The 25716-nt window shown below is 40.5% G+C and overlaps 1 protein-coding gene across 4 annotated transcripts in view; it reads right to left on the bottom strand.

Moving 5' to 3' along the window:
• The window catches only part of kdm6ba (lysine (K)-specific demethylase 6B, a), a 103271-nt gene that overhangs the window by 33307 nt on the left and 44248 nt on the right, over positions 1-25716 (bottom strand). The window contains exon 1 of one of the 4 annotated variants that reach the window (XM_079586635.1): positions 15900-15960. The exons of the other annotated variants lie outside the window; for them this stretch is intronic. The gene's annotated coding sequence lies outside the window, so the exon portion shown is untranslated. Of the gene's footprint in view, positions 1-15899; positions 15961-25716 lie in introns of those variants that run through there. 4 annotated transcript variants of the gene reach the window in all.

Below are 25716 nucleotides of genomic sequence, written 5' to 3'. Positions count from 1 at the left end.
TCGAGGGGAAACATTTTAAAGCCTCACTCAAACCCTTTCTGTCTTTAGTATGAAAACAACAGCAATTTTTGTTCAGATAAAGTGGGTTTATTTGTTTATTGATGGCTATAAAACAGAAGTGGTTAGGCCGCTTGACGTATGACCTTAATGTCAAAAGGTCGCACCCTGCAGGTAAACAGCTGCTGAGTTTAACAGATCCCTGAAGCAGCAACTGCAGAAAGTCAACACAATCACGCAGTAAACACATCGCACACTTAAAAATACCAAAACTGCGCAGCTGCCTTAGCAAGCACAGCAATCCAGTTTATAACAAGCCTTTAAAATAACCCAACTGATCGTGATCACTAAGATATTGGTAGTGAGAGACAGACAGAGATGAAAAAAAAAAACCCTGATATCTTTTCTGGAACTAAACCCTGATAGCAAATCTCATAGCTAACATCTAACGCTTCATTTTAAATGTCACTCTGAACCCGTAAAGACTCCATGAGCTCAAAGGTCACAGTGAGGGGGAGTTTACAGGATTTAGACGAGAAAATGCCAGTGTCTATCTCTACTACCAAAAGACAGAGGACTACTCTCTGAAGGTGAAGAGAGGATTCAGAGGATTATATGAGGACACAGACCAAACAAACATGAGAAAACAAGTCCGAGAGAGGCCGTGTGACACCCAGACTCAAAGTGTTCTTGAGACCGATGAGAGGACCGGTTGCTCAGAAAGCGTGAAAGTGAGAGACAGGCTGAGAGTGAAAGAGACAGACAGAATGAGAGAGAGAGAGAGAGAGAGAGAGAAAAACAGCCCCAATGCCTGCTGGGAAATCAAACACAGTAACTGTTTTCTAGCTGGCCAACCAATGTCCATGCTCCACAAACCAGCTTCCTATCCTAAGCCTTCCCCGAGGATAGCGTATTTTTCCAGTTGTTTTCAATGGGAGCACCGTGTTTTGAAAACACCAGCAGTGTGACGAGGCACTGAACGTTTATTTCACGCTGAACGCTCAGAGTTGAAAAGTTTAACTTTGGGGAAAAAAATGTGTGTCTTGGACTGTGTCCTGCTGTACTACAAAGGTTTTCGGCTATTATTACCATGTCCACGAGTTTGTATTAATTTGATAGTATAATTTACATTAGCTTTTATTTCATACATCATGAGAGTCAAAAGCAATATAAGAGAGTCTTACGTCCATTTCATACATAAAACATAACATAATTTACTTCAGAAGATTGTCAATGACATTATGGGCCCTATCTTGCACCCAGCGCAATTGACTTTGAACACCGACGCATGTATCATTCCTATTTTGCACCCGCTCGCGGGGGCGGTTCAGCGCAAAGAGGAGGCATGTTCCGGCGCAAAACTTCCATGGTGCTATTTTCCAGTTTTAGAAAGCAATTGCGCCATTGACCAGGAAAAAAACTGTCTAAAGACAGTGGCGCGTTGCGCGTTAGTGATATGGTATTTTAAGGGCGCGTGCTTGGCCATAATGTTAACGCGCATCCATTTTGATTCTCTAATATAAACAGACGCAGCAGTTTTCATTTTTGCAAATCATACATTATTACAAGGAAAAATATTAACACACGAGGGAAATCATTGTTGTGTGAAGATGTGAAAAAGATCTATCTAGATAAAAAAAATAAAAAAATCTAGATTAGGCTACACATTTACTACCCAAAATATACGCCTGTTTAACCGAAGCTAATTTGGGTGGGTTTCTCCCATCATCCCCAATGTCACTTCTCTGTGTTTTACGGCCCTGACGAGAACGTCGGTTTCCTCGGCTGTGAACCGCTCCTGGCGTGCGCCGGCAAATCCGCCGTTTTAATAGCGACCCGCCATGAAACAAGCGCGCCTGCTCTTAAAGGGAATGTGAGAGGACGCTCTGATTGGTTTATTTCACGTTACGCCCAAACCACACCTATGAATAATGAAGCTACTTCAGACCAACCCCTTTTAGATTTGCGTCGGGCGCAAGAGTCATTTTTCCCGCCGGGAAAATAGCAACAGCGCCGGGATCCGCCCACAAAGTTACTTGCGCTTTGCACTTTGACACTTGCGTTTCAGATCGTTAAAATAGGGCCCTATGTTTGTTTCTTCGTGCGAGACGTAACTTCTTGTAAATCGAAGGGGCGTGGTTTGTAGTACTGTCACTTTTTACCCAGCCGTCCAATCACAGTGAAGGAGGGGCGGGACAAATACCACATCGACCAACCGGCACGTCCAGATTGTATGACGACAACAGCAAGCATAATAACGGAACTTAAACACAGAGCCAGAGCAAATACTTTACATTGACATTTTTATTCAGAAACAATACAGAAACAAACTATCTGTGAAATGAGATGCTAGTAAGTAACACATAAGCGAATATTCGGTATCAAAGCAAGTGGACACAAAAGCAGAATAGTGTCAGTACACTATAACTTGCGTTCATCTGCCTCCACTTTTGAGTGCAATGCCCACGTATCAAAAAACAGTCAACAGCCAATACACAGAAGCAAGTCCCCATTCTACATCTTATCTTTTTCAATAATCCACTATTATACTGGGATGTACGTCACAATACAGAAGAAAAGATCACTACTTTCGTTTCATTTGCGACTTTAAACTGGCCAGCTGGATCGTTGCTTGTCGGTTTGGCTGGATTTACACACTGAGATTTTTCTCTCTTCACCACTGTATGTGCACCAGCTGGGGCATGTGAACACACTCACAAACACAATGACCTACTGAACACACACTCATCATGTCCAGCACACATTCTGTGACTCAACCCAACCCAACCCGGGCCGTTCTGTACACCTCTGACTGTCAATCAGATTGAATAATTGTGGTAAATCAACACTGAGGTGTTGGCTATTGTAGCAAACAATCATATTTCGCAGGATTTTAAAGGAGACAAGCCAATACAAAACGTTTACTCTACAGTGCCACTCATCCAGAACCAAAGCAAACACACTACAGAGACGCACTAAACCTGTTCTAACATTGCATTAATGATCTCCAGAAGACGCCTACAGGAACGTTTCTATCATGTACTTTCTATTGGCTTCTATTTGTGAGATAACGATATTTTCTGTCCATTATCCACAGAACAGTTTGCATTTTTATATTGTCATAAGTCATTATTTAATAAGCTGTTTTCCTTATGTATAGTGTTGGCTGCTCCCCAGCATTTTGCCAATTTCAGATTTTACTATCCTAATGTAGGCAAAACTTACAGACTTTTCAACTAAAACAAGATTTCCCCCACATGCATTCACAATTACCCCTGAGCTACTAGTCAAAACACTTTAGTAAAACAGTAACTATGAATGAAAAGCTTTTCCACCCCTGAGGGCCTTAAACCTGGACGGCCAAAAGCTGTGACACAGTTTTATCAACCATGTGTGTTATAGAGCATTGAGGTTATATCACTTTACTTACCTAACCAAACTCCTTACCACACCTGCTCCCTGCGACCGACACACACACTGACAAAGACCTGCAAGCGTGCACCGCTTTTATGTCTCCTGCAGTGTGTGTCGTACGTTCGTGTGCAAGCTTGTTTTGTGAATGCAAGGTACTGTATTTGGCTGTTATAATGGTTAGTCACTCATATGATTCAGAGCTGCTCCTCATGTTGGGACAATAGACCACATACCCATATGTGTACACACAAAACACACAGACTACAATATTCACGTGAGCACAAGCAACTCATTTTTGAGGAAAATGTGCCTGTGCTAAAGACAAAAGGGTGTTGTGGGTAGATGCCAAGGCCTTAAGGTGGTTACAAATGTATTCTGTGTTGTTGATAGGCAGTTATTTACTGATCAAAATAATCTAGTACCAAATTATCTGATATTCTGCAAACAAAAAGTTAAGTAAACCCTTTGTAATTGGGTGCTGTTACCTAAAGTTTAAGTGCATCCCTCATTGCAAATCAATAAAGGATTCCACTACTTGGTCAACCACACAAGTCTGATTGCGTTAAAAAGTAAACACACACCTTTGCTTGACAAGCTCATTTGAGATATCATTCATGTCTGTAGATATAGAGTATTTCGTGTTTGAGTACCTCAAGCAATAAAGTGAGACGTTAGCAAATCAAACCTTGAATGCAATGTTTGCCAAATGCTAAAAATGCACGCAAAAATGGTGTGGAACAAGGAAGTTTAATATGTATGGTTAGGGGCTTTGATTGTGTCCCAAATCTATTGTTCATAAGCTTTTACAACTTATTTACTGCCTGTATTTGTTGTCCGTACTTGCTGAACATTATGTTCTGCAGGAACCACATTTAATTTTCTTCCACTGTGTTAAAATGACAATAAACATGACTTTGACTAACCACAGTTTGAACAATTGTAATTGTAAAAGTAAGCAGCCCTACATATAGAAACTATTGTACACTGTCACCATCAAATCTTCAACATCATTCAGTTTTTATTAAGGTATAATTTTTTTCAGTATCTACGTTCCCTGGGATTCAACCCCACAACCTCGCCATTGGAAGTGTCCTGTTGACCCAGAAAGAGACACTAGAGTCAGTGATAGCAGGTCAAATCATGATCCTGGAAACCTCTGCAAGTCCATTTCATTTGTTTTGGTCTATCAGGTTTCTGCCCACTAGTCTGCGCGAACCCGTGCGGTTGTGATCGCGATCAGTTGTGTGTGTGTGGGTGTGTGGAGGGAGGTGGGCGGGGGTTCAGAAACCACGATTTGGTTTAGTGAACTTTTGCCACACATCGCATGAAAAGGTCATGTATGGTTTGTGAAAATTACCCACATGCAAACCTGTACCCACACACACGCTATTGTCTAAACAGCAACCAACAAAGCCAAGCAGGGATCCTTAAGAACGCACATGAACTCTCTCATGAATATTTCAAGCGGCTTTGAACATCTGTCAGTCATTCATGAGGGTGTGGTGCATTTCTGTTGGTCCCTTTCAACCACACACACGCAGCTGACCACATAACAGTAGCTTGAGTAGGAGAAACAGACAGCAGCCCACAACAAAACAGCCATTTTCTGTTTTTCCCTTACAAAGTTCAATAAACGACTTTCCATCTACATCCACAGACAGCCAGACTAGACAATAATGTCTGTCGCGCATGCACGCACACACACACATACACACACACACACACACACACACACACACACACAACAACAACATCAGTCAGTTAGGTAAAAACATGCTGAGGTAATCAACAAACAGGCTCACACATGTTTCTTAACCTTCTCCATTACAAACTCACAGCAATAAATCCTGAACCCTGAGGGATCAACTTCTTGTGTTATCAATCTCACAGGTTAAACAGATCTGAAGAGAACAAGACTTTTCCCAACTGAGCGTGGGCAGTGCAGACGACTAGCACAGACAGTGCAGACTGTCATTATACGCCACACCAAACACAGCAAATATAGTCTTCAGTGTTTAATGGTGACTAGTCTGTCAAAAACATCATTAGGGCTGTGCACGGATCTGTAACCTGTAAAAGCTGTTTTACCATGTCTCAAAGAGATAAGGGCGTACAGAGGCAGAGATTAGGTCTGAATCTTTCATAGCTTGTAAATCAGTGTCTGTTCATATAACATAGTTCAAATAGATCATTTTTTTTTATCGTAAAAAAGTTGCTCAGGCATAAACATGCCTTAAAGGCACCCAAAAAAGGAGAAGCCTGTCAATATTTACTCATGTTGTTAACTTGCGTTGTTCTAAACCTTTATGACTTTCTTTTTTCTCTGGAATAAAAAAAGAACACCATTAACTTTCATTGTATTGTGAAACCCCCCCCCTCTAAATATCCACATTTTTTACATAAGTTATACGAGTTTTAGTCTCAGCCTCAGATGTTAAAATAGGAACCTTTTCGGGAGTTTTGAAGTCGTCTTCTGATTGATTGAATTGTCCGGGAGACGTGTGTGTCGCGTTCTTTAACAGTTCGCATGGAAAAAAAAATAAGCAGTGAAGCCAAACACCCTCATGGAAGAAGAAAGCCATCGTCTTTACAAGTGACAATGAGCGCTTATCAGGATCAACTAAACGCTGGAAGTGTGTAGAGTATGTAAAGTTCGCGGCATAGACCCATTAAAACACGTCCGAGAGTTTTACACACCGGTCTGTTATTGTAGGGACATCGACGACGTTACATTTTCACGCCTCTAAACATGACGCGGAACAAAACAAACTGTGATTGGTTGCTTTACGTGTCAGTCAGACGGCCTCTGGGCGGTCCTTGGCCAATGAAAGCTGCGATGGAGTCCAGACCTTTAATGTCAAACAAATTCATATTTGAAAGGAAAAGGAAATGTGCTCTAGTCTAGTAATCTCCACCTCATTTTAATCTAAGAGCAGGCGTGACTATTTTTTACCTTGAATGGTCCGGTTTGCAGTTCCAGTTCGAATGTTCAGATGCTTCAAAAACAGCGCGTTATACTGTTTGATATTGCAAACTGGTATATATCGTAATAATAAACACATTGGTTTGTTGCACAAATACTTTTACTATTTACGGCACTTTGTTCTTCTAGTTATTTACCTGTAGAGGTTAACTCAAATGAAATTGCTTAATTCTGCGTTGACGTAACACAACTTTCAGCTGGCATGTCATCCACCATAAGTGGAAAAAGAAAGCCAAACAATACTAGTTACAAACAGCTATGGAATAAAAGACAAAGGACAGGTGATTAAAACTGTATCTGATGGCTTGTAAACTAGGAAATACAACGGCTGCGTCTGAAATCACACTTCTACTATACAGTAGGCGAAAAACAGTAGGCTATGTGACAAGAGTAGCATGTCCGAATTCACAGTACATGACCTACTTCATGAGTAGAAAGCTGAGTTTTAAGTCGGCATGCAATGAAAATGTGCAAATATATCATGTGTGTTTACATTTTTTTTACCTTTTTAATGTAGTTTAATGTGTTTTTCAAGGTAATTTGTACCTTACAAGGTAACAAATAAAAAAAGAGTGATAAAACCGTTTAGCCCAAAGTAGGTTATTTAACTTGCAACTGTTTACATTCACATATAACCGACTGTGTTTATGCAAACCTTGTGTGTATTTGATCGTTTAAACAGTAAGATGCAAAAGAGAAATTAGCGCAGTACTCGCACTGTGACAGGCTTTTCGTACGCGTGCGATTCGCGCTCAGAAAAGCTTATGTCAGAATAGCGTGCAAATAAAATTTTAACTGGCAAGGCTTTAAAGACGTATAAAAATAACAAACTTGTGATAGGTAGGTCACAGTACATACATGACCTACTTCTTCCGGTGAGAGTCTGAAGTGTGCATCCGATGGACACTTGAATTTACTATCCCATGAGGCCACAGGAGAGGATTTATGAATGAAGGTGAAGCAACAAAACTGACGCTGGTAGGTCACATGATAATGAACATCTTGATTACATTCATAACACACATATCTATGCTATTATAGAACATACTTTTATAGCGATTGCAGGTCAGTACTTATTCAAAATAAGTACCTACTAAAGAGAGTTTGCGATTACGGACGCAGACAACATTCATATTCAGTGCTGCTCTCATTTGATGTTTAATACTGCTTGGCAAAATAGCACATTAGCGCCATCAAATGTGCTGGAGTATGGATAACCGCAAGAGGACTGTCGGTACACAATGTGTTGCCTTTATGTGTCTTAATTTGATTCTTGGTGAATATGATTACATTTAATGATTAATGTTTTTTATACCATGGTCTGTGTGAATACTCGATTCTGATTGGCTGCAGGGTGTCCATTAAAAAGTGACGTAGGAGACCTAGTAAAGGAGTTCTAAAACCATTCGATTGTAAAACGAATTAAAATATAAACTAAATTTTTAAAAATGTGTTATTTGGCAAGTGAACATGGTATAAGCGGGTTAATGCCCTTCGAGGTGTCCATTGTCGGGCATTAACCCTTACATGTATGCAAAACAACAACTTACACAATTTGTTTAGGACTGTGCTTGCAGATATGTACGTTATATTCTACATGTCTGTGTGAGTGTGTGGGCTTTAGAGGTGTGTTGTATTCATCAGTAAGTCCATCTGTTTATAAAATTCACATTCACACAAAAACGCACTTAATTGCTCAAACTCACATATGATCCACACATGGTGTCTCTGAACCATCACAAGACCACACACACAGTCAGACACACACACACACACCGACAAGTATCAACGCACACACATACTCACACTTGTACTTAGGCAACACTTCATATACAACATGTGCTCAAATTTTACTAATTAGTGTTCGTATAAACACTTGGAAATGGCCAAAGTCAACACACTGTCAGCAAATCTAAAACATGCCACATGATGAAGTGTGTGATAATGTCTTCAAAAGAGGAAGAGAAATCAAACTGAGAAGAATACAAAGAGCAGTAGACATTCAGTGAGGTGTGGGGATGTTGAGGGGGATTCTGGGAGTTTCGTTCTGACGTTTCGATTTCGATTTTTAATATCATGTGAGAGCGTAAATTACATCATTGGGTCAGGTGACAGTCCTCACAGCAGAAACACAGTGAAAAAGATTCAAAGTAGAAAAGTGTTTACTTGCACCTTTTCACTTTAACCATTTCCCTTTAATGAATCAGGGTTTTAAACAAATCAGTTGAATAAATGAGTCAATGACAATAATATGTTGGAAATAGCAGCACTATTGGGATGCTCACTGCTCAGCCAATCAACTTTGAGGACTGGAACTACAGGTTTAGAATTGCAAAAATTATGATTTTAACAAAAACAGGAAATACTTTATTCAAATGTATGTTTTTGGTTTATGTATGTGCACATTAATTGGCTTGCATGCTTTGTGTTCAGTTGGTGTATATTACTGATTGTGAGCGTGCAGGTGTATCCGTGTGTGTGTGTGTGTACAGTGTTGATGAGGCAGAACTCAATCTGTTCCACACCTGTCCATCTCTCCCTGGGGGAGGAGCCTGGGGGTGCACACACACACACACACACACACACACACACACACACACACACACACACACACACACACACACACACACACACACACACACACACACACACACACACACACACACACACACACACACACACACACACACACACACACACACACACACACACACACGCACGCGCGCACACACAAGCCTTTTGTGCTGCCTCTCGTCTTCCACACATGTACATATATACACACACATAAATATGTGATGCATGTGTGTGCATGTGTGAGATCAGGGTATCTTCACACAGCAAAAGACAAACTAAATATATTTCACATATGCACGTTTGACAGATGTCGTCATATCAAAGAGGTGTGTGTGTGTATACAGTAAGTGCACATATATAAGGAGAGATGATGATGTAGAGCGAGAGAAAAAGCGCTTAGTGTGAGGGAGGGGGAGGTGGGTTACTCTGGGACTGCAGAACCCTGTGACATGACACAGATGCACTGATGCTGAAGAGAGCGAGAGAGAGAGAGAGAGAGAGAGAGAGAGAGAGAGAGAGAGAGAGAGAGAGAGAGAGAGAGAGAGAGAGAGGAGGGGGATGGGAGGAAAGGAGGAGGGGTGTGAAATCACACTGCTGTTCTATTTATTCTCAACCAGAGCACACGAATGCTCACACACACACACACACACACACTTACATACATACACAGCAGGGGACGCCACTATAGATGGAAGCAAATGGCTCCACATAAACATTCAATGAAAGCAACGTCCACAGTGGCCTGTGATACTGCTGCTAAAAACAAATGGGATCAGCTCTACACACTCCTCGTATCTCGCACCTGCCGCACTGAAGGTGGTAACACGTCCACACACACACACACACACACACACACACACACACACACACGATTCAGTCTTCAGCATCTAAACCTCAACTCCCAAAACCTGCCTCTCTGTTCTCTCTCTTTCTCTTTCTTATTCATGATGCCATCTCACAGCTAAGAGCTTTTAAGTGTCTCTATAAACAGATTAGTGTTATTGTGATCTTAGAACAAAGAATCACATTACAACATTAGCTTACGCCATAAAACAGAGCCCTGTTTCCAAATCACGGGGTGCATTCAGGCACTTATTAGGGCTCAACAGAAACTGATGGCCAGTTATTTGACAATTATTGTTTTGTCAAAATAGTGGGAATGAGTAGATAGTCTTGGAAGCAGCAAGCCAATCAGTTTTAAGTCGGCATGCAATGAAAATGTGCAAATATATCATGTGTGTTTACATTTCAACCTTTTTTAATGTGACCCTTATAAGGTAATTTGTACCTTACAAGGTAACAAATAAAAAAAGAGTGACAAACCGTTTAGCCCAAAGTAGGTTATTTAACTTGCAACTGTTCACATTCACACAAGCCATAATAACCGACTGTGTTTATGCAAACCTTGTGTGTATTTGATCGTTTAAACAGTAAGATGCAAAAGAGAAATTAGCTCAGTACTCGCACTGTGACAGGCTTTTCGTATGCGTGCGATTCGCGCTCAGAAAAGCTTATGTCAGAATAGCGTGCAAATAAAAAGTTGAACTGGCAAGGCTTTAAAGACGTATAAAAATAATAAACTTGTGATAGCGAAGAACTTCATTGTCACGTGAGCACACCTCACCGCTGCATTGCTGAACATGTAATCGTCGCGTTACGGTATTTCGGGACGGGGGCGCCAGAACTACAACTCGAATGTGTAGCACGACACTACGATCTCTCTTCAAAGGCATTTTAATCGTTCAAATAAATCCTGATATTGCGACTGTTATTCATAACTCATTTCTTTTGGCCTAATAGGATAGGTACTGTTTGTCTACTGTTTTTCGAATACCATGTTTTCGGACATACTACTCTTTTGGCGTACAGTTTTTCACATTCTTTATAATTGACCCTTCGCAGGGAGCTTGATTGACAGGTGATCTGACCAATCATACTTCGCCATCCGCCATTTTGTCCGACAAAGCAGTCAGGAGAGTTAGATTAACATGGGAGGATTTGAACTTGAGAAGCGGAGTGTACTGACGCCTTTCCGCGGTTAAAACAACATTCCTTCTGATGTTCATTCATGTTTATTTGATGCTATAAATGAACTAGAAGGAAGAGATGATTGGTTCACAAGCAGCTTTAACTGATTAAACACATTAAAGAGCCACAAAACGGTATTTATTGTTGAAATTTCTTTTAAAAAATTACCAAATTTTAAGACTTTGTTTAATATCAAAAGTAAGCTGGTCTGTCCTGTCTGTCAGCGTGTTGTCAGTCTCCTCTCTGCTCCGCGATGTATTTTTCACTGCGTGAGAACATGGTGTGTGTGTGTGTGAGAGCGGCGTAGCTTGTCGGACATTAGCAACAGTAACTAAAGGGGGCGAGTCTTTGCGAACGGTCAATTGAGAAGTATTTGATTTAGGATGCAGCATAGGAGTTTAGTAAACTAAATTAAAAGTCAGTGTTTAGGCCTGAAACAAGCTATGCAAGTGTTTGAGCGCAGAACAAAATCTCTATTGACGCCCCGTTTTAGAAACGTGTTAGTCAAGCGCTCGCATCTGAGTTCGTGCATGTGTGTAAAGTTTCTGGCCTAAAACTTTTCATGCAGGTGAAGTGGAAACTAAGGGCAAGAGAATAGCCGATTTATTATATGACAGAAAGACAAATTCAACTTCATCTACAAAACCAATACTCATTCATAAACACACAAACACACACCCTTTAAGCCAGTTGAATTAGCGCTCCAGACGTGTCACACTACAGAAACAAGAGCAGTGAGAAATCAATTACAACATCAACAATGGCTTTGACTGCAACAAGACACACACGGGGGTCGTCTATACAGGCTCCCTCATCTAGAGGAAATGGATCGGGTTGCTGGAGTGTGAAATGCAGGAGAGGCAGAGCAAACACACATACACACAAATCACAGTCCAGAGAAAGGCACTTAATCTCGTACAGACCTGCAGAGAATCTCGCTGTTGTGCAGCCTGAACGGCTCCAGTTCTTATCGCACTCCTCACACACACACACCTCAGCACACAGACCTTACACAACAGGTCAGGGTACAGTTAAAATCTCTCTCTCACAAGCGTACGCACCTTACACAAGAGGTCAAAGCTCACTGGAGAACTGGGTTAGAAGGACGGCGCGCACTTAATGGTATTACAGAAGATTGAAAGAGAGCGAGAACAGGGAGGAAAAAAGTGTGCTGACAGAACAATGAAGAAATGGGGACAGAAAGCAAGCTCAAATACACACTTTTGACCCTGAGATGACCTTTTTTCTTCTTCTTCTCCATATCACTATGATCTCGGCCATCGATTGGCCGGGTGCCATTTCACCCATTGATGCTGTAACTCTATCGCTCAGTCACATGACTCCATTTAAGTAATGCGAAACGCCCATCGATCACTCCCAGGGGTCACAGAAGGGTCACATACCCCATAATGCACTTTGCAGAGAGCTGCATTTTGGGGTGTTTGATTATTTCATTGAGCACATGGTGTCCACTGATGTTCCCAAATAGGTATTAGGAAAAACATTGTGATATAATGTTTTGCAGGCAAGTCCAGTCGCTCATGTCTTAAGTGAAATATACAGTTGAGAAATTAATCGGATGCGTATCATTATATTGGATCCGTGCATTCGGTCTTAAAGTGACAGCAGCCTAATAAACCTGCTGTCTGAGTCAGTAATGTTAATCAAACAACAGAATACACAGAGACAATCATTTTTGTAGCTTTAACAAAGATTATATTTGATTTATACAGATCGTTTTATTTTACATTTGATTATTCAATTTCTCTACCTGAATATGTGTTTACGAGGATACGCGCCGGTATGGGCATTTTGACAATTTTGAGTGTATCTGTTCGTTTTAAGCACAAAAAGACGAGAAAGTTTTCAAAGTTTCAGTTCTTACCAGGTAGCCGTGCCCACACTGAAAAATTATCAAACCAATATCCTGATCCTCATGCATATTAAACATGAGTGTGGAAGTTATGAGGTATGTATACTTAGATTGTGATTTCGAGACCATATCATGGGTTAAACTACATGTCACTCAATTTGTGTGTTTAGCTATATGATTTACGTGTTTTTTTTTTTTTTAATTCCCTTATCAACGCTCCATGCACACTGAATGATAATATAGAATAAATTTGCCTGAATCCCAGCTTAAAAAACACACACACAAAAAACACAGTAGCATTGATGCTAGAGACCAAAGATGCTGTTAAATATAAATAAACTCGATATTCCAGGAAAAGCATCTTTGGTTGTTTACTCAAGAGAGTGTGTGCATGTGCATGTCAGTACCACCTCATTCCCAGGGGACGCAAGCGAGACAAAGGAGGCGTAGAAACACAGGTGTGTGTTTGGAGTGATCGAGTTGCACGCTAACGATAATAAGGAATTTATGAGTGTGTGTGTGTGTGTGTGTGTGAGAGAGAAAACATGCCTGACTCTGAGAAAACAAGAGACAGAAGGGGAGACAGATATTCTCTTCACATCTATCCTCCCATCTCTGTGACTTCAACACAATTTACCAAACAAAACAAATACAAAATGATCTCACCAAGAAACCACTTGCACTGTGAACACTTCCATCCTAACACAAGAGAGATAGATAGATAGATAGATAGATAGATAGATAGATAGATAGATAGATAGATAGATAGATGTTATTTTGCTATTACATTCAAGCATGTCACGTTTTGGTTATTTAATGAAGTTCCAATGCACCGACTAATATTATTATCAGGTTAATTCTATGCATGTCAGTGTTTATAAGCAATAGTTCCTATCACATGGTGTTTGTTCTCTCTCTCTCTCTCTCTCTCTCTTAAGCACATATGACTTGATCTCAGAATGCTGTACATCTTCCATGATGTTTGTACATCTCTTTTTCTCAAACTAACCAGCTGGGTGTCTATACCTTAACCACCTCCCCCTCTCCTCCTTCAACCAAAGAGCAAAACACCAGCCAAGCAACATTTCCCCTCCCCCATCCCCCTCTCCTTTTCTTCTCCAGGCAGCCCACTCAATCATTCCTACCTCCCTTCTCTCTCTCTCTCTCTCTCTCTCTCCATTCCAATGAATGCACAATCCCCCGTTCAGCCAGGCCTGTCCTGGGGGGGGTGGGGTTCAGGACACACACACACACACACACACACACACACACACACCCTCACCACATCTGCAGAAGAACAAACGCCCATCACAGGGAGTGATAAAGAGAGAGCTTATAATAGAGACTGAGTCAAAGCCAACATGATCAGGACATGCATCTGGGGGAAAAACGGCCTAAATCAGTCTAAGATGATTTGATGGTCTCCCAGTCTGGTTTTAGAGCCGCTTTGGACACTTTAGCTGGTCAGACTGGGAAGCTAAATTGGCTAAACTCCAGACTAGGAAACCCAGTTAAACCAGATAAGAACAGCAAACCATCTTTAGGCTGGTTTTTCATCCGGGTACCAAATATGAGAGCATGGTTTCAGCCAAAATACCACAGCACTTAGTTATTTTACTACACTTAACCAAATAATATTGGAAATGTTTGGATTTTTTTTTTGTCTTCAGTTAATTTCTCCATGACAGTGATGGCAAACGTCAAGTTAGCCAGGACTAACAACAGTGTTTTGACATAAACGACTGATCAAAACTACTTCAGAAATACACAAACAGCCCAGTCATTACCAGTGCTGACAATTAGATTAGCAGCTAATGAATAGATTAGCACGCTGCTAATCACCATGGCATTGTGGGTAATAACAGTCCTCACACCACTAATGCTAACAGAGTTGGATTGTGCTCGGCTTAAACAGCAGCGAGGGGAACTCAGACACGAATGTAGGCTAAAAGCAAAAGCGACACACACGCGCTGATGAAAATAGGCACCGGCGACGCTACGCCAAATGCGTTTCAGGGCAGACAGTCACAATTTGCTGGAGATAGAGAGAATGAGAAAGAGAGAGAGAGAGAGAAAGAGGATGTTCTTCCGGTGGAGAACCATGGGCAGACAGTCACAATTTGCTGGAGATAGAGAGAATGAGAAAGAGAGAGAGAGAGAGAAAGAGGATGTTCTTCCGGTGGAGAACCATTGAGGAATGGAGAAACCGAATACTGACAGATGAAGACGTGAGATTGGTTTACAGATCTCCTGATGACAATGATGAAGTGTGCTCTTCCGGCAATGTTTTGTGTTTCTTTATCTTAGTGGAGAGCTTTAATGAGGGGCGGAGCCAGCAGATACACACCCAGCAACGCACACACACACACACACACACACACACACACATACACACAATGACTCTTGATTGATCGAAACACTCCAGGATGCCGGTAATGGATGTGGGTTGTGTGAGACGGACACACAGCCATGAGGAAGCGGCGGTTTACACACACACACACACACACACACACACACACACACACACTCACGCCACCTGGGTTTTACTCTAGATCTCAACTAACACATAATCCATAACCAACCACCACTTCCCTAGACCACAACAGACAACACACTCCTGCAAAACAATCACACAAACTCAACAAAGAGTCACTAACAGGACAGAAATCATGTCCGGAAAGATCAGCTTTACACCCTGCTTTTCCATACGGATGTGAGGGAAGGAGACACTGGAAATAGAACAGGCAATTCTGTTTCATCTTTTCTTTTTTTTGCAGTAGATTGTGTGTGTGTGTGTGTGTGTGTGTGTGTGTGTGTCAGGCAGAACATAAACAGAGCGAGCCGGACTTAGTACATACAACAAGCTTCCTTTGTGCAGCAATCCGACTGGAAAAAGCAGCGCAACTTTCTCTAGCGTGTGTCTTTATTCTGCTGAGCTGTCCAAACGCAGCCCGGATACTTCCACGAGTTCAGTTTAAATGCCCTGCTGGAAGCACAAAGAAACTGGAGAGAGGAAGCTGCGTGTCTTACCGTGTTTCCCAACGTTATTCCCTGTGTCTCTGAGGTAATCCCACACTGAGAGCTGCTCGTTCGGTCTGTTCGGTAAAATCTCCGCTCTTATTTTCCCTTTAACCAGCTGCAGGCTTGACTACCTGCCCCCCTCACACACACACACACACATGCACGCACACACACACCGGCAGCAGGGCTTGCAAACAAAAACACACCATGCAAAAGCTGACAGTGAAGAGGATGCAGAATTCCAGCTCCAAACAAAACAGAATTCCTTCTTTTTTTAGCCAAAGAAAAAAAAAAGAGTGTCTCCCTCGTTCTCCTTCTCTATGCTTTCCTCCCTCAGTCCTTCTCCTCTCCCTCTCTCTCTCTCTCTCTCTCTCTCTCTCACTCACTCACACACACTCTTTCTCTCTGCTTTTTTCCACTCAGTAGTCAAACAAAGAGAGGAAAGGAGCTGGTCTCTCACACACACATACACACACACACACACACACACAGCGCTTAAGCCCAACCCCCGCTATAGGCCAGCCTGCCTCTCTTGGGTTTTTTCACATCTCTCTCTCTAAACAGCCCCTCCCCCCGTCCCCTGTCACCTCTCTCTCTCTCTCTCTTAGCCTCGTTCTCACCATCCCTCCCTCCCTCCCCGTGTGTCAGATAGAGGGATCTGAGAGCGGAAGGGATCCATTTACTATATTATCATTCTCTCATTCCCTTCCAATATGTCTGTGATCTCAGAATCCTAGTGCATCCTAGTTTTTTTTAGCTTAATTTACCTTAACTGAACAGCTTTGGAGTCATTGGAATGGTTATATTACGTTTTTCGGGTTGAATGGTGGCGGTCTCTCTTCCCCCTGGTGCCTGTGAGCGGAAAAAACACCCTTGCAACTTTCGGCCGGCGGGAATTACTTTACGGCAAAAAGAAATCTGCTAAAATTCTGTCATTATTGCACTCCTTCACGCTGTTTGAACCCGAATGAAGAAGACGTTGTAAAGAATGTCACATCTGCTGTGGTGTCGTTGATCTACTAGCCTCTGGTATCTGAGAATCGGCAACGAGTTTTTACGACAGTGTTGTCAAATATCTATTCCGAAGCTGTAGGGGGAGCTCTATAGAGAAACATGCGAACAAAAAGCGAGAATACAGCGAAGAAATTCCCGAAAATGCATAGCTCTGCTTTAAAGAACACAGACACAGCAAATCATTTCAATAATGACCAACGCGATCTACTCTCTGGTTTAAAACATGCTTTTTTGGGGGGCGTTAAATGGCACATATAACCAGTAAACTGACTAGCACAAACCTTAGTAAATCACCTTGCACATTCATTTAAATACTCTCCTCCCATGCATTTTGCGCCTGAAAGGGAAACAGATGCATATGCAATAAGGTCAGGCACCAATTTTTCTCTTTTCAGCCCTAAGTTTTCACCGCGTATCTTTAGTAAATCCTGACACTAGTTTTTTAACGGCAAAAGAGGGTTTGGGCCTGTTATAAATCTGGCCATAAGTGTGCAACATACTCAACATTTCTGTCAAAAAACATACAGAAAATGCAGGAAAAGTCAAAAAGTATTTCAAAGAGGCCAGTGGGTCAGTCAGTATTGGTAGGTTGAAATAAACAATATCTGGCAGTTACTTCTGTCATTAGTTAGTGGCGCATGCGGGTGAACCACTAATATTTGATGTAACGGGTGGAATAATATTTCAGTTGTCAGACTCATTTGTGGTGCGGGTGTGGGTCGGGAATCAATAGGCACAGGCGGACTGCGGGTCCAATAACCAAGAATATTTCGACTCAATTCGGTACTCACTGATAGACAGCTGCTTTCAAACACTCCCGAGCTTATTTGAGTTCACAGTCTGAAGTCCGTCAAAAGTTTCTAATTACAACGCGATTTGCAGCGTTGAGCATCGTAGCAAATCGCGCTGAAACTGAAGTGATCGGCAGCTTCAGTTCGTTATAAAGGTAGCGCTCTTTGCTCGCTTTCTGTATAATAATCTATTCGCAATTTGAATAAAAGTTTTATTTTTCATGCTGCTAAGAGGAGTTTCAGAAGAGAAAACCTTAATTCACTCTTAATTGCAGAGTGAATCCGCTCAAATATTCCCCATATTATAAAGGCTCACATTTGGTGTTCTTTTAATTCATGGAAACCTCTCAGCATCTGTATAGTCTATGGTGTGATTTATGCACATTTGTTCAAAATAACCAGCATGGGCAGATTGTTGAGGATGTAGGCAAAAGTTGTGTATTGTTTACATGACGGATGCTCGTTCTCATCTTTTTTTCTGTTAATTATTAATATGTTTGGCTGCGTGTCTATAAAATACATCAACTCAGAATGGCTAATGTTGGTTTGATTGCTTGTGTAAAATCATGTTTGTCTACCTGATGTAGCGGGTGCGTTTCAGGTCATGGTTTAATGTCAAACAGGTCGGGTACATTATTAAATTAGTGCTACTGTGCTGAATTTTCAACATCATTACTGCAGTCTTCAGTGTCACATGATCGGATCCTTCAGAAATCACTCTAATAGACCCCTTTTCAGTTAGTAAACATGATAATGTTTTTTGTGGGCGGAGCTTAGTTGGTTGCAGAAAGATCCCTCAGGCCGCTTCACTAACGTTAGTTTGCCAGTTTTGTTAGCTTGTTTTTTAACAATGACTGGAGAAAATCCGATTTTATCTTAATGTGCAAACTCACTCACTGTCCAGGACCACGATTGTTATTTGCAAAAGTTCATTTTAACGGACGGAACCAGATTGGCCGACCCGTACACGCGCAGTCAATGGATGGACGATCTGACAGGAGCGCCAAGGCCAGAAGACGACGATGTAAAGAGTGACATTACGTGCAATTTTAATTATGTGAATATTTTCTAGAAATAAACATTCCAGATAAAGCATATTCATTTTTTTAACTATGTATTTGATTACCCTTTCTTACCATGTTCTTCAAAAAGTCTAGTCCCAATCAATCAAAACAACAATCATAGATGATTCACAAATAATCACAATAATTTAGAAAACATTATGCGATAAAATGTAAAATTGGAGCCTGTACTCCATTGATTCTAGAACCCAACAACACAAGATGACATTTAATAATAATAATAGTAATTTAAGCTCCTTATTATGTAGCCGAATCTGTGCTGGTTTGTATTGGCCGCCTCCAGTTTTCACTTTGTTTTGAAACCAGCTAACGCCGTGACGTAACTGTGACGTCGACGCAAAAGGGGTCTATTGCTGATTTGCTGCTCAAGAAACATTTATTATTATTACCAATATTGAAAACAGTTGTGCTACCTACTAACACCAAACTTTTTAATGGTGGTGTACATCTGCATTATTATTGCCTATCATACTCTCTCGATGTAAAGGCATTAAAAACCTACATAAATGTTAGATGGGATGGGATGAGAATGGCAGAAATGATCGATTTAGTGCAGATTTTCTGTGGTTGGATGACTAAATCCAGCTGAAAACAAAAAGCTAAGGGTGTTTATGTATGATCTTGTTTGAATGCATTCATCATCAGTGAAATGTGTGTGAATGACTGAGATATGCATTTGTGTGTGATCAATGTGTGGCTAAAAGAATAAAGAAACAGCTGTTTTGTGCTGTAACTTTGTTCCTTTTGTCTGCTCGAATCAGCCTCAAACACACACACACACACACATTTACACCCTTGCAAGGGGACAGCAGAGGATATCCACGTGAAGCCAAAAACGTTCCACTGTGAGACCCAAGAAAGCAGGCTGGGTGGAAAACCTGCTAACTTACTGCAAAGAAGCCATGCTTGCATTGTTCAGCAATAAAGTAGAAACACACACACACACACACACACACACTGATGCTGTTCCAAGCTATTTTTAACTTTCTTTCATGAATTCCATTCCCATGATCCTATAAAGATGAAAGTTATTCTAAAAATCTTCCTGAGAGAGGAAGGGAGAGAGAGAGAGAGATAATTCATAAGCCAAATAAAGCCACATATATACTATCGTCCTCTGTGCCGTTGGCCTAAGCATTACATAATTTCCATTGTATTGATTTATTACTGGAGAAATGTGGCCGCCAACGAGAAGTGAAATACTTGACTCTCGGCCAATAGACAAAAGAGAAGAGAGAGAGTGTGTAAATGTATGTCAGGGAATGCTGGTGTTATCAAAGTCCTTTGTAGAGTTATGTAAGGGGGGAAAAAAACCATTTGTTACACAAATGACAAATAACCCGCGTCAGCGTGTCAGATCTAATATAGTTTGCACTGCTCTATCCTTCATTAACAACCTCTTTGCAAGCAAATCATCTTTTTGTAAATGCCATGTAAAAGCCTTAAGGCCCTTTCACACTGGACGCGATTTTGACGCACGAATAATTCGCGCGATGGTTTTATTTTTTGATCAGCTGTTGTGCAATGAGTGCTTACACACCGAACGCGAATGTGCTGCGGCGAAAAAACGACTTTTTTTTTTTCCGCTTCGATGTCAATTTTTTTTTTACTTTTGCGGCGACAGAAAAGGCTTCAGCCAATCACACACAGTGGATTGTTTATTTGATTGCATGTAAACGTAGCCCTCACCTCAGCAGACTGCCAGACGCTGCTCCGGACCGATTGGTTCCCTGAAGTTAGTGGTTTGTCTCGTCAGATGCGGTGCCACTGTCTGAACGAGCTCCTCAAATTGTCCCTATTTCGCACGCGAACTATTCGCTTTTTCGTTTCGCTTTTTCGTGTACGCGTCCGGTGTGAAAGGGCCTTTAAAGAGATATTTCACTCAAAATGAAAATTACTCACCCTCGTGTATTTCTGTCCCTCCATTGACAGCTACGCAACTACCACTTTTATACCTCAACTAATGTGTGAGTTGATGAATGTTTATATGTGAGTGAATAAAAGCCTAAATTAAATCTGTTCATCATATAAAGCGCTCGAGTCTATTCATAAAATTCGCACTAAACCGCTCAATTCATATGGATTAGTTTTACGATCTCTTTATGAACTTTTTGAAGCGTCAAAGTGGTAGTTGCGTATCTGTCTGTCAATGGAGGGACATAAATCTCTCAGATTTCATAAAAAATATCTTCATTTGTGTTCTGAAGATGATCGAAAGTCTTACGGGTTTGGAACGACGACTGTGAGTAATTAATAAAATAATTTTTGGGTGAACTATCCCTTTAAGTCTGAATTAAAAAGTACTTATATGATTTTTGTAAAGTCAGTTCTACATGAAGTGATTGTAGTTCAGCTTTGTCCATCATCATATATATTCCCACAAATTGGACTACAACTGATCTGGGCATTGTGTGCATGAATTAACTAACTTGAAAGTATAATGAAAAATTGTATTGATAAAACCTGAACTTCCTAACAAACAAACAGGACAAATTGCATAGTCTCCCCTCCCTTCGTTCTCCCGTACTTTCTTTTCTTGCAGAGAGATGTTGGAGAGGGGGTGTTGACAGAGAGAAAGGAAACTGTGATAGGAGGAAAGGAAAGTGAGAATCTCGCTCTTCGGTTCACAGCACAAATCGTTTCCTCTTTTCTACATTTCCAACCTCTCATTCCTCTTCTTCACTTAAAATACACAACAAGGAGATGCTGATTAATTGGCAATTAACATCTAATGAGCTACAGCTGTGTGCAATTACCAATCAGCACATTCCTAACAATGCATCCCACAATGCACCATTTCGGTCTTTTCACATATCTTTAAATGAAGTTGACTTCCTTTCGGAAAACTGTCAATCAATTCATATGAACACTGTTAACCCATTAGAGTCATTATGAGCTGATTAGTAACAACAGTACCGTCACGAATACACTTAGGGCCCTTTGGTTTGTGAGGCCCCGTTACACGTACATGGTTATTTTGAAAAACTGAGACATTTCCCTTCATTTGAGCCCTTCGTTTACACGCAAACGGAGAATTCGCCTCTGAAAACTATTCTTTCTAAAAACTCCGGCCAGAGTGGAGATTTTGGAAAACTTTGTTTGCATGTAAACTGAGAAAACAGAGTTTTAGGCAGCCGACGTCACAGTATGTGACTATTTTCGGGATTCTGATTGGCTAACGTGGGCTTGAGCTTCTCGTTACACTGCAACCTACGGTTTTTACCTTTATTTATCCAGGTAAACGCTTTGAGAACAACTTCTCATTTACAAACATGACCTGGCATGCTCTTGACGGCATATACACGGGTTCGTATAAACGAACACTTTTCTGAAAACTGACAGGTGTGTACACAATGTTATTTTTGAAAACGGAGAGAGGTGAAATGTCCGTTTATGAAAATAGCCGTCCACGTGTAAACGTAGTCTGAGACTTATAAAACGCGAACAGAATCTCAGAGTAGGGTCATGAAAATTTAATTTACAGTATAACGTGGTGGAATGTCACATAATATGGCAAATTATGGTTGAAGAAATCAAAAGGCAGGGCTGTATATGGTCTAGTAGTGTTTGTGAATATTAAAGCACAAAAAGACTGCTAAGGTTTCGTCTACTAAACACATACTGAAGCACACAAGGTGTTTTCAGCGTCTGTCGTCACACTATATCATGAACACATGAACTTTATCTCCAGAGCTGCTCTGAGACTCACTTCACCTTTTCATTTGATAAATGTAACTATCGTCATATCATATACAAACAGAAACTCAAAGGTCTTCATGACAACCCCTGAAAATTTTTGTTAAAAGTTTGGTTTAACAAAAATATATTATTATTATTTTAAATAGTAGTGTGGATAATATATTTTTGCCAATAAATACATTTTCTATCTTAGAATACAGATTAAAATATTAAGCAGCATTTTTTTTTTGCCTTGGTGAGCCAAAGGTTTCTTTTTTTAAATTATTTAAAAAAATCTTAACACCAAACAGATATTAGATAGATCGATTTCAAAAATGTCATGTAAAATGTCATGTAAACACTTTAGTTTGACTGAAATCCTTCAAGTCAGATTTAGTAAAGTCAGAAACAATACATCTGCATATACAATTTCAGTATTATGTGCTTGCTCTGAAAGACAAAAGGTAACGCAATTATTACAATATTCAATAATACACAAATAATAATTTATTTAGCAGAAAATGTAACCATCTATCTTATTCCAAACTAGGTGACTATATGTGAGCTCTACACAAATCTGAAATGCCAGTATGTGTGTGAGAGATGGTCACGTGACTCTCACACTCCCTTTTTCATTAAAAACTGATACCTCAACCCATCTGTTCAAGATGAGGACTAGGGTAAGACAGAGAGAGAGAGAGAGAGAGAGAGAGAGAGAGAGAGAGAGAGAGTATGAGAAGCGTGTGTGAAGAAACCTCTATTATCACTTCCTCCGATCCATTCTTGCTTTTGTCTAATTTTCTCTCTCCATGAGAAATCGTTTCCTCTCAGGATATAAATGAGTATTTGTGTTGTCTGTCTGGCATCAGCATGAAATTATAGGTCCATTTCCACCTCCATCTGACTGTCAACCATCACAAGAGCGCATCAATAATCTATTAATGCGCGCCAGCAAAATGCACACAGACACAGAGTGCGTGACACACACATTCCTACTGTGAATGTGAGGTGAAGGTTAAGTGCTATTCAATGTGCTAGTTTGCCACAGTCAGCCAGCCCTGATGAACATACACACACCTTCAACACTGATAGGGTGTGAGTGCACCATTTACCTGTACACATGACTACAAAACACTTCTGTTTTCATTAACATCTATGTCCAGTGCATCAGTTCACAAATGGTCAATTGAGACAGATCTCTGTCATGCATCTCCTGTGATCATTACTGATCATATTTTATCCAGGAGATCGTCTCTGATTATGTACATAGCTAACTACGTCAGTCTGTCACTGCATGCTCAGTGATTTGTATTTAGATCAAATAATTGCTTTCTTTGAAAGATGTTTAACTGTCTCCAAATGTGGTGTGATCAAATCTCTTTTTAAACAGTTCAAAAAGTCAAACCTTGTATCTCCATATTTCGTCTTTTTTTCTTTATAAATCATTACTATTGGCCACCCTTTACATCTGTCTGGGTTTTGCAAATATCTAAGCAATGAACATTATTAAAAAGAGCATGTGACTAAACATGGTAACTCCGTTGGATAATCAAACTGTCAGTCAAACCTCATAACTCCGCCCCCTCTATGGTGAATTAAGCGCCACACACAGTTTGGCGCGTCTCTGCTTGTTTGCAATGCAATGGTAAATAAAGAACTGGTTCTATGAATAAGTACAGCGTTTTCTTTACGCTCAAGAAACACTAAATAATGGCTAATGTTTTATGTATTTGAGCAGTGGAGAAGAGTGTCTTTGAGTCACAGCCAATACTGTCTTAAATAGCCTGTGCGAAGCATTTCATCTTTAATAACATGAGATTTTGGCCAAATGACAGAAAAAACTGAGCGCACCATAGCTACAATGAACTTTATAACATGTAAGTTGATGAAAACTTAATGCTCACTTTACTGCTGTTCTAATGATGGACAAAACACAGATGTCCAAAATTCTTTGAAATCCGCCGGTCAAAAACCCCAGTTTTTGTAAAATTTGTGTCTGAACAGTCACAATATCAACTTTGACAACGCAGTGTTTAATTATTTCAAAAATACAGCGTTTTTTTTCATGTCCTAAAAAAAGTAGCGCTTTTGGAGATACAAGCTTTCTGCCCGACAGCGATGAAATGAGCTGTCTTTCTTGAGCAGCAAGTCAGCATATAATGATTTCTGAAGGATCATGTGACACTGAAGACTGGAATAATGATGCTGAAACTTCAGCTTTGATCACTGGAGTAATAATAAATTCATAATCACTAAAAACCCTTACCAAACTCAATCTATTGTACAATAGTGTACCTGTATTTTCTGCTGTTCATTTATGAGTGGTCGTACCCAAGACTGATGTTCGTACCAGGTGTAAATGGGTTAAATTAAACTCTTCAGTTCTTTAGATTGAATCTGAGAAACATTACATTTCCCCAATCTGTGTTAAGAGAAGAAACAGGAGTGAAAAGAAAGAAAGAGAACATACAGTTTATTTGTAACACTGAAAAACAGGAGCCAAAGTGCTTCCTGTTTAGACTAGTGGGAGTAAAAAGGGGGCGGGGCTGGCATCATGTTATTATGACATCATAGTACAAAAAATCCCAAGATTATGGTATTAAAACAATGCAGAGAAGAACCAAATCTGCTATTTCCTAAGTCAAAACTCAACTAACTTCTGTTCATAGGAGAACCAGATGGATAGAGCAGAAAAACAGAGAGCCACGTGAGTTTTGTTGGGTTTGCAGTTTAGCCCCGGACATGTTCAGAGGGAGAATAGGAATGTGGAATTCGCCTGCTCTGTTTTCCAACCCCCCCTCCGCCTGGAGCTTGAGGAATGTGCCTCCACACAGCTGGCCAAACACACACTCTCATACGGGGGAAAATCACATGCATGGAAATATACCTTATACACTCTAAAAAATACTGGGCTGTTTTAACCCAATTTTGGGTCAAATATGGACAAACCCAAATGTTGGGTTAAAAATGTAACCCAACGGCTGAATTTGTCCATATTTGACCCAAAGTTGGGTTGAAACAACCCAGCAGTTTATCAAAACACGATCTACATCATCTGAAACCGGAATAAATAATAGTTCCATTGATGTATGGTTTGTTAGGATAGGACAATATTTGGCCGATATACAACTATTGAAAATCTGGAATCTGAGGGAGCAAAAAAATCAAAACATTGAGAAAATCTTCTTTAAGGTTGTGCATTTATGTTCACGATTGTGCAGCATTCACCCACAAAAAATAAATGTTTTATATATTTACGGT

This window comes from Phoxinus phoxinus (assembly GCF_949152265.1).
Source record: "Phoxinus phoxinus genome assembly, chromosome: 2".
Taxonomy (NCBI): domain Eukaryota; kingdom Metazoa; phylum Chordata; class Actinopteri; order Cypriniformes; family Leuciscidae; genus Phoxinus; species Phoxinus phoxinus.
Note: the sequence above shows the minus strand (reverse complement) of the source record. Positions and strands in the feature narration are given on the sequence as shown.